The sequence below is a fragment of the Leptodactylus fuscus genome, chromosome 5 (assembly GCF_031893055.1).
Source record: "Leptodactylus fuscus isolate aLepFus1 chromosome 5, aLepFus1.hap2, whole genome shotgun sequence".
Classification (NCBI taxonomy): Eukaryota; Metazoa; Chordata; class Amphibia; order Anura; family Leptodactylidae; genus Leptodactylus; species Leptodactylus fuscus.
Genome location: NC_134269.1, coordinates 5,844,089 through 5,855,307, shown reverse-complemented (window position 1 = coordinate 5,855,307; position 11,219 = coordinate 5,844,089). Strand labels below are relative to the sequence as shown.

The window sequence follows — 11,219 nt, the reverse complement described above, 5'->3', positions numbered from 1 at the left end:
TTTGAGCCACAAAAGTTTTTTTTTTTTTTTTTTTTATTGTTAGGATGGAAATAAAAATACAATAAAATCCAAGAAGCCAACAACTTATAGATAATATCACACAATATGTATTTGTCATTATAATGGCAAATTGGAGGGGATTACAGTTGGCCACATATCTGATAAAAGAAAACACGCAATTGCTTCTGAGGTGCAGAAAAAATAAAGTTGAATAATACACTCATTAATAAATAATTCCCCAATTATACAGTAAAATATGGAGCCTATTGGGGACAATAGTAATGATCAACAGTGGCATAATAATCGTGGTTGCACCAAGCCCTCGGGGAAGGGGGGTACAGGGTCCACAGCCAGATGGAAGTGGCCGGGGCCCCAGCCCACTACAATAGTGGTCGGGAAAAGCCTGGTTCCTTGAATGCCATACCTATTGTTAGTGGAAAAGGGCCTGGCCGGGCCCCACTCCATTAGATTCCAGAACTTTCTCTAATATGTGCAAATTTTGTTATTTGGGAGAAAAAGTGGTAGTGAACCTGGTTGAAAAGTGATGAAGAATTGGACTTTCAATTGTTCCATTTCAAGGGACAATAGTAAACATTGGGTGTGATGTAAATAAAAAAGGTGCCACACTGGATGACCTGATGGAAGGCCTGGGATGATGATAAAGGAAGATCTCTACCTCAAACATTTAGAGGCAGAAGAGCTCCCCCTGTTAGGGGTCGAGGTTCAACCTCCCAGTATAGATCCCATCCACAAAGGCGGTCTAGATACAATTCTCGAGGATCTGGGCGTTGCCTCCAAAGAGATGTGCTGAAGAAGAGACCCAATTTTTGATATGATGCCACTCTCTGTGATCGACGTCCCTGTGGGAGATCGCCTATCTCATTTTGCTGTTGTGTGGCAAACTGTTATCCAGGATCCCTGGGTCCTGCAGGTTGAACAAGGAACAAGGCTATGCCATAGAGTTCAACCAGTCTTCCTGCGACCGGTTTGTCACAACACATTCCATTTCTGCTCCACAACAAGCAATTCTGGAAGAATCTGTCATCGAGTACATCAAGAAGGGGGCCCTAGAAAGGGTTCCCCCCCTCATAGCTGGGTCTGGGGGTCTATTCCCAGTCTTCCTGAACCAAAAACCTTCGGGAGACTGGAGGATGATAATAGACCTAAGATTCCTCAACCAGTTGATTAAAAGAAAACCTTTCAGGACAGAGTCCGTAGATTCTGTGACATTTTTTCTTCATCAAGGCGAATTCATGGTTACCCTGGATCCAAAGGACGCATATCTACACGTCCTTATCTTTCCTCCACACAAGAAATATTTCAGGATTGCCATCGAGATTTCCGGTCACAGAGAGCACTATTAATTTGCTGCACTCCTGTTCAGCATTTCTTCCGCCCTATATGCCTTTACCAAAGTGGTTGCCGCAGTTGCCGCAGCCCTCATACTTCAAGGCCTATTTTAGTTCCCTATGTCAACGACTGGCTCATAAAAGCACAGTCAATTCCAGTCCTCCAACATCATCTTCAAGCTGCCATTTCCTTCCTACAGAGGTTAGGAAGGATAATCATTTGGGAGAAGCCAGAAATAGTGCCGTACACCCAGAAGAAATTCCCGGGTTTCATCCTGGATTCAGAAAAACTGCAGATCTCTCTGACCAGTCCAAGGAAGTTAAGGGTAGAGGTGGCCACCTAGTTTCTCCTCAGGTCCCGGCGTGTGTCCATCAGAACCGCCATGAGAGTCCTTGACTTGATGTCATCCTCGACCAGGGCGATCCCTTGGACTTTATGGCATTTGCATCCCCTCCAGATGGAAGTGTTGAGTGCCTGGAACAGGTCTCCACGAGGACTCCACAAAATGATCTGCCTTTCTCCCAGTACCCGTCTTTCCCTCAGATGGTGGATACACCTGAAAGGTGGAAGGTCCTCAGTCCAACCTCATTAGATCCTGTTGACAACATATGCATCCCATTGGGGATGGGGGGTTCATCTGGACAACAATACCATACAAGGTCATTGGAGCAGACCGGAAGTGGAAACATCCAACCTGAAAAAACTCAGGGCTGTGTATCTGGCATTGTGCCACTTCTTCCCAGTCCTCAAGGGGAAAGCAGTCAAAGTCTGATTGAAAAATATGACCACAGTCATATACATCAACAAGCAAGAAGGTACCAGGTCTCCAGCTCTTCTGAGGCAGGCAAAGCTAATATTCTCATTGGAAGAGAGGAATCTGACCCACTTATTCGCTCTTCACATCAAGAGCTCCCCCAACATAGTAGCGGATCAGCTGAGTCGGGGTATTACCATATCAGGAGAATGGTCCCTCAGTCCAGAGGTGTTTCAACAGATCGTCCAAAGATGGGGTCTCCCGGAGGTTGGCAGGGTTAGCTAGAGATTACCTTCATTTAGGTGGGAATGTTACTGAACAGCTCTTTGGGGCTCTATCTGGTCGGGATCCCTGTCAGCTTGCGATATGCGGGACCTGACTTTTACCCATAGGAATGCATTGACCAGTGTTGATTGGCCGAATGCTGGTTCTGCCAGAGGCTTGTCTGTAAGGAGGCGGAGTCTAAGATCGAACCACAATGGAGGCTGCTGTGGACCGATCTTAGATCCCGCATCCTCCAGCAGAACCAGTGTTGATTGGCCAAATGCTGTACTCTGTATGGCTTTCGGCCAATCAACGCTGGTCAATGCATTCCTATGCCGAGATGAAGCAGAGCTGGTCGTGCTATATATATATATATATATATATATATATATATATATATATATATATATATATATATAAAGCTTGGCTAGCTTTACCAAGCCTGTCAGTGCCACATTGAATTTCCATACATATGTATACACATATATTTTTATTTGAATATCTGTGACCCACGCTTTTACAACCCAGTTGGTTTGATCTGATTTTTGGACATAGGTCCCTATTTGTTTGTATGTAATTACTCCATGCCTCTTGGTGCACTATTTTTGAGTTTAATTATTATTATTTTTGTAAATTTTATCTTTGTGCCTGATTAATTTTTATGGTGACTTGTATGCACTTGAAAAAGAGCGACATTGGCTCGAAACGCATTGTGTGAATACAGTTTGTTGTATCCATCTGGGCGAGCGCTGTTCTTCTGTTTCTCCCTTTGAGGGGGGCGGTCCGCCTACAAAACTGTTACCGTAGGATTGGTAACATATTAAATTCCTGGTGTCTGAATCATGATGTGGACTCCTCTGATCCCCCAGAGAGGATAATCCTGGATTTTCTTCAGGATGGTCTAGAAAAAGGGCTTTCTGCTGCTACCCAGAGGGTATATGTAGCCGCTTTGTCCACTGGTCTGGGGAGGAGTTTATCTCAACACGCTCTGGTGAGTGTTTTTATTAAAGGAGCCACGAGGTTGAGACTCTCAGTTGCAGCTCCCATCCACCAGTGGGACCTAGGCATGGTCCTGTCGGCACTTTGTGATTCACCATTTTTTAGACTCTAGAAGATGCAGAATTAAAATTTCTAACTTTTTGGACCACATTCTTCTTGGCCATCACATCTGCCAAGAGGGTTGGCGAACTTCAGGCTCCTCGGAAGAAGCCTTCATCTCCTTCTTTGAAGACAGAATCCAACTGAGGTTCCTCCTAGGGTTCAGGCCTAAAGTGTCTTCCATGTCCAACATTAACCAGCTGATGTCTTTGCCGATATTTTACTCTGCACCTTCCTCACTGGAGGGGATGAGGCTCCAAACTTTGGACCTAGTGAGGTGTCTAAAGATTTATTTAGAGCGTACATGTTCTTTTAGGAGATCCTAAAATCTCCTCATAAACTTCCTAGGAAGACAAAGGGGCCTCAAAAGCCTCCATCTCTAGATGGGTGAGGGAGGCTATTTAAACTTCTTTTTCAGCCCTGAGGCTTTCTCCCTCGGGCAAGCTCGATGTCCTGGGCAGAAAATAGAGCTATGCCCTTGTATCAGTTCTGTGATGCAGCCTCCTGGTCTTCCGAATTAACCTTTGTGAAGCATTACAGGTTAAATTCTCGGGCTTCAGAAGCTACCACTTTTGGGAGATCAGTTCTAAGTTTGGTAAGGCAAGAAAACCCTCCCTAAGGGGATTACTTGTCATTTCCCTATATTATGCTGCTGTAGAATGACAGGGAATTGTTGATTATGTATATAATCTGTGTTCCCTTAGTCCTAACAGCAGCACAAGGCTTCCTTCCCCATTGCCATTATATTACTCTTGTATCTACCTGCGGGGAGGTGTGTGTGGGGGGGGGGGAGTTGGGGTCTCTGTGCCCTCTTATGGGGCCTAGTCATGCATATTTAAATTTTGCAGATTAAAAATTCCATCTGTCCTACCAGCAACAGGGGCAGAAATTCCTCGTATTGTGCTGCTGTTAGGGCTAAGGGAAAACAGATTATCTACATAATCAATGATTCCCCAGCCATGTTGGATGTAATATAAGCCCCATCCCCTTTTACATTCTTTTAGCTCTATTGACAAAGAAACTGGTGAGTGATCAGACATCCATTTACTCTCATACTCAACCTTATTATTTTATTTATCTTTGTTGCAATCAGTATAACATGCTTTTTTTTGCCTATCAGCATGGTCTGGTCCTGCTGGTCCCTTTTTGACTTCTGTTGACTGCTGAGGACACGGGACGTCTTACCTGTGATATCCGGGTCCCTTCCTCAAGCCAATGATTTGGCCTCAGCTGCCCCAGTGGAAGGGACCCCGGGATGTCACAGCCATTGAGGAATTTCACTGCAAGACAACAGGACCTGACCATGCTTAGAGGACACAGGAGCACCAAGGACAGTTCAGTATGATTTTTTCTTCATTTTTTTTCACATCCCTTGGACTATTTAAAAAATAAATTTTTGCTTTGACAACCTCTTTAATTGTTGTGGATTATCTGTGCAGCAACCTGATGGAGTAAACTTTGGGGAAAGGAGTAGTAGAAGTTGTAGTAGAAGAAACTTTTCACATTGGCGATTAATCTCAATTGAATCCTGAAACTCACCTCCTGGACTGGTGCAGAGCTGAAGGGGCCTGTGGGGGCCTAATGACAGTCTTCTCCTGGGGCACTTCATAATGGTCTTCAATCTTTCTGAGCCAGCTTAAAATTGGAAGTGCTCTTTATGGTGGTTGCTCATGAAACAGTTCTCAACTTTTCTAGCAATTTAGGCAAACAGATTCCACATAAAATTGAGGTATACTTCCTACTTGAGATTCCACAAAGAAGGAGGATGCTTGATGATGGTACTTCCACTAGTCCGTACTTATGTATGATATACACACGTGGACAAAATTGATGGTCCCCTCGTTTAATGAAAGAAAAATCCAATGGTCACAGAAATAACAGGAATCTGACAACAGTGATAATAGTATAACTATATGTTGACAAACCACAAAACTTCTGGGAGAATGTATTTTAATGTAGATTGGGAGCCCCATATAGGGGTTTTTCCCTATCAGTATGTCTTTAGAGTATGGGAGGAAATCCATGCAAATATGGGCAGAACATACAAACTCCTTGCAGATGTTGTCCGTGGCAGGATTTGAACCCAGGACTCCAGTGCTGCAAGGCTGCAGTGCTAACCACTCAGCCACCATGTTGCCCCAGCTTCTGTGAGAAATTTTTGGTAAGGCACATCAGCTCTATGTTCACAGATGGAAAAATGAAGTCTATCCTGAAAAGGACACCCTACCATGAAACATGGAGGAAGCTCTGTTATATTCTGGGGCTGCTTTGCTGCATCTGGCACAGGGTGTCTTGAATCTGTGCAGGGTACAATGAAATCTCAAGACTATCAAGGCATTCTAGAGAGAAATGTGCTGCCCAGTGTCAGAAAGCTTGTGCTCAGTCGCAGGTCCTGGGTCTTGTAACAGGATAATGACCCAAAACACACAACTAAAAAACCCCAAGAATGGCTAAGAGGAGAACATTGGACTATTCTGAAGTGGCTTCTATGGGCCGCAACTAAATCCTATTGAGCATCTTTGGAAGGAGGTGAAACATGTCGCCTGGAAAAGGCCCCTTCACCTCCGAGACAACTGGAGCAGTTTGCTCATGAAGAGGGGCCAAAATCCCTGCTGAGAGGGGCAGAAGTCTCATTGACCGTTACAGGAATTGTCTGATCGCAGTGATTGCCCCAAAAGTTTGTGCAACAAAATATTAGGTTACAGGAACCATCATTTCTGTCCAGACCGTGTCATCAGGTTTATTTTTTAAAAATGTTGAAGCGAAAAGCAAAGTCTGACTTTCATTTGTTCATTTTCATAGAATTTCTATTTATTATTACTTTTGTCAGATTCCGGTTATTTCTGTGACCATTGTGGGGCTTTCTTTCATTAAATGAGGAAGAACAACAATGTTGTCCACATGTGTGTCCCAGATTCTTAAATTCTCTCCTTACCCAGGATTGCTCTGTCTGTGTTGTGGCACAACAGATCTGTGATGTAATTGTCCTCGGACTCCAAGATATTACACTAAACCTCTCCATATCAGCTTTGTCTCAGGTCTGCATCACAGTAGTGTAAAGGTGCTAAGTAGATGATCTACAAGCATACAACCTGACTCTCTGGAATATGGACGAAGACTCCTCAACTCTTCTTACTATCCAGTGATCTGCTGCCTGAACTCAACCATCTATTCTGTATTCCATTACCCCCAGTGAAACAGAACAATAAAGAGCAATAACAATTATGTAAAATATACACAGTGGCAGATATATAGAGATACAATACAAACAATACAACTTACCGGAGCAAAAGTTTATCAATGGTTTCTTTTATGGCTTTCTTAATGTCTTTATTCCTTAGACTGTATATAAGGTGGTTGACTAAGGGAGTAAACACAGTATATAGCAGGGAGAGGATCTTATTGCTGAAGTTTGTCCTTTTCCTTTTGTTGGCACAACATAAACACCGAATATAGTCCAGTAGACGATGGAGACCACAATGAGGTGGGAGCTACAGGTGGAGAAGGCTTTCTGTCTACCAGTGCTGGATGGGATCCTTAAGACTGCCCGAACAATAGAAGTATAAGATAATACAATGATAATGGTTGGGATGAAGACAGTTAAAACACCTATCACATATGTCTCAAAGTGTATAATAAATGTATCAGAACAGGCAAGTTCTAGTAAGGGGACGATGTCACAGAATAAATGCTCAATGACATTGGAGCCACAAAAGTCTAGTTTTGTTGCTGATATGCTGTATATCAAAATAATGGAAAATCCAGAAACCCAACAGATGACGATCAATATCAAACAATATTTACTTGTCATTATGGAGGTATAGTGGAGGGGATTACAGATGGCCACATATCTGTCATAGGACATCACAGCGAGGAGGAAACACTCAAACACATCTGAAGTGCCGAAAAAATAGAGTTGTATAATACACCTTATAAATATAATCATCGCCCCATTATTCAGTAAAATGTGGAGAATGTTGGGAAGTATAGAGATGGTCAATAAGATGTCACTGATGGAGAGTTGTGAGATGAAGAAGTACATTGGGGTGTGGAGGATCTTACTGGTGGACACCAGGGTGATGATCAGGAGGTTCCCACATATTGTCAGGCAATAAACCACAAGGAACAGACAAAACAGGAAAAGTCTTAAACCTTGACTACCTTTAAACCCTAAGAGAAAGAATCCAACTAACGTCTTGTTGTTCTCCTATGATTGGCACAAAAAAAAATGTAATTACTCGTATTATAAGATCTCATCCAGACATATGCAACTCACATCGGCAAATCTGCAACTGTTATCCAAGGACAGCACACAGTCCCATTGGTTTTAATAGAGATATTATTTATTTTTGTTTTTTGGGGGTTTTTTTTACACCAAATTGTTAACCAGTGGCAATAAAATCATTCACTATTTTGTTACATTTAGGTCCACACGTGCCCATTGAATTCCATGGATCTGTGAAAATCACAGACTGACAATACTGAACATGGATACAAAAATGATCCATGATGGACAAAACATTTCCTTAAATCAACAGAAACGTGTCACCTATCATAAACATGGACATTTCTGATATCTAAATGATTTGACAACATCTAAGTGAGGTTCTAGAGTAGCCTCAATGTCTAACCCCTATACTCTAATTTGATATCATTGTCTTAGGCATCCGAATTCCTAGGAAATATAACGTACCTGTACAGCACTGTGAGATATGTTGGTGCAATTAGAATTTTTTTGTACAACTTGACCATTATATATTAGGTTCATGAATTCTTCAGTATCCATTTTTAATATCGGTGACAAGCAGAATTTACATGATCAATAGGATAATATACTGTATCTTGTTACAGTGATCATGTAAATTCTGCTTGTCATCTATATTAAAAATGAAAAATTCATTAATCTGATGGAATCTTCTGCTATTACATATAATACATGAATATGGTGAAGCCGATGTAGAAATAGAGGATTCACCTAAACCTGCCAGAATAGGAAACACTCTTTACTTGGTACCTTCAGACGTCTTGCGGAGTCCATTCCTCTAAGATGCAGCTGCTTTGGAAATAGGATGAGGACTAACACAATGTTAGGCAGAAGGTTTTAATGATATGGCAGATCGGTGAATATTAGAAATATGTATCGTAACTTGAATGAGATATTTCTTTGTTCTTGATAATATTTCTTCTTCTTCTTCTTGTTGCTCTCTGCGGGGATTGAGGAGAATATGAGACAGCGGCAGTGTCGGCCTCCACCATGACCAGCAGACACATGAATGGGAGGAAAACCTGGTGATATTTATGTATATAATGGAGGTAAGGTACCAGGTAGAATATATCTCAGGAGATGTCTCTGCTGTGTCTGATGGGTCTCCAGAGTTCTGGTCAATGAAGAAACATAAAAGTAAATTTCTAAGTCATAAACATCTTCTACGAGCCAGATATTTATTTTTTTTAGTAATACCATGTAAAATAATATAATGTATTGTATAATAATAGAAGAAGTTCCATGTCCTGACTCCTAGCAGAGGGTCCGAGATGAAGAATTTATGTATTATAGTTAGAGATGAGCGAATCAAAGCTACAGAAGTGGAATTCTATCCAAATTTCTGGAAATCTTTGAATCGCCAAGAATCCGGATTTCTTCAGGCTTCAATGTATCGAATCACATTTTTATAAATAAAATGGCTGCTGCACATGTTAGGACAAGAGGCAGGGAACTCTGGGAATTCAGGATCACCCACAATGCCAAGCCTTTTTGCCCTGTATTTTTTTTGCTTTGCAATTGCGTTTTTTCATCTAACAGTATGTCAGGCAGGCCATGTACAGGGGAGGGACACAGGCCTAAATGTTTCTGGTGCAGGTACAGTTCACAGCAGAGTAAGGGGGCATGGTAGTAAGGGTCACTCAGAGAGGCCCGAGCTCCCTGTGTCAAGTCTTGGTCGTGTCTTGACCAGCATCTCAACGGTTGTAGACTGGTTGACTCAGTCATCCACTTCATCTCAAGTCACATCAGCAGACTCCCCCAACCTAGAGTTGGAGGGTTCGTCAGACACAACCCTTAGTTGGCATGGCCCAGGAGCAGGCCCTGCACCTTCAGGTGTCCTGAACCTGCCTCTGTCCTTTTCTGTTGTTTCAGCTAGAGAAGTCCTCTCATCTGTAGGCTCAGAGCAACTATATAGTGAGGATAAGCTACTACTGGACAATCAGCAACTAGTGCCCAGCCAAGATCTGGAGGAGACATCTTCTGATTCCTCTGGGAGGCGGGCAAGTAGGGATGAGGAGAGTGGTGCATTTCCAATCGCAATCCCCATTTAAGAGCATATTCCAATGTGGATAATAATTTAGCATGCAGTTATCAATGTGAGATCCCCATGAATCCCCCCATTTATCCCTCAAATAATGCAAAAGAGAATTTGGGTAATTTATTGACCCTTTAAGTGTTCCCAGAAATTAAAACAATATGGAGATGAAAGTTAGACACTTCATGTTTTTTTTATTTTTTTAATACCTCAATTTAGCCCTAAAATTATCACATTCACAAGAGTATAAAAGGAGAAAATACATCTCACCGTTTGTTGCACAATCTATGCAGAGCACAGAAGTCCCTCACATGTGGCAGTCAACTGATGTTTGGGCACACGGCAGCGCACAGAAGAGCGACACTGGGGGTTAGATAAGCAGATTTTACTAGAATGGTTTGTAGGTGCCATGCTTCATTTGCAGAGGTCCTAAAGAATTAGTTGTACACATCATAAAATGCCAGTATAAACTATAGCTCATCCAGCTGAAAATGAGCTCTCACATGGTCCTCATGTTGTAATGTCAGGAGGTACGGTTGCAATGTTAGAATATGGAGGCTTACTGCTATCATCCCAATCCAGCAGGGAGAGCCAGTTCCCAGCTAGAGACAATAGAGTTACCTGGGAAAGTAGAAGCCGGGGGCACAGGAAGTCTAGGACACACAGTGTTTCCAGGGGAAGAAGACTGCAGTGCTGGAGAGCAGAAGCAGTGTCTGCCAACAGAAAACAAGAGTGCTGTCATATAGTGACCAGAGCCAAGCAGAACAGCCCAGTGAAGCACAGACGTGTTGAAGCAAGCAATGAAGAAAGAGAGCAACACAGGGCAGTAAGTAAGTAACTGAAGTGCAGAGCACATGTGATAGAAGTGCAGCAAGGACACAGGAGTGTGCAGTCAGCTTCCCCACTGCAAACAGGAGGAAGGTACTACCTTGGAGAGACAGAGCATGAGCCCCAGAGGAGTCCAGTGCCCTCCAGCAGGATCAGTAAGCAAAGCCCATTGAGAGACTGTAACCAACCACACAGTGCCACTAAAGCTGTAGCTATACCCCTCCTTTATGTACCAAGTTCTTATAGAGACCATGTCCCTCCTGTATATGATTTACCTGTTGCAATAGTTGAAGAGCCTGTTGCTGTGTTCAAGAATCATAACAAGTAAAGCTGTTCCTGTTTTATTCCATTATCTGAGTAAGTTTGTTGCCAGTCACCTGCACCTCTTACACATGGCGTAGTCGGCAGGATGGAAACAAATATGGTGACAGAAGGGGCAACATCCTCAGTGAGTGGGACACAGCCCATGATTCCAGTGGGGGCGCTACTGAGCCATCTGCCCAAGTTTAATGGATCTAATGTGTTACTAGAGGACTGGAAAGAGAGGCTGGAGGGAGCTACACGTCTATGTAATATTGTCTCACATCTGAAAGCAGAGCTTGCCTTGAATACATTGGAAGGCGAAG

At 42.8% G+C, this 11,219-nt stretch overlaps 1 pseudogene; it reads right to left on the bottom strand.

Moving 5' to 3' along the window:
* Window positions 1-3,949: 3,949 nt before the first annotated feature.
* LOC142202299 (olfactory receptor 1496-like) lies at window positions 3,950-10,912 on the bottom strand (annotated as a pseudogene).
* Window positions 10,913-11,219: the final 307 nt, after the last annotated feature.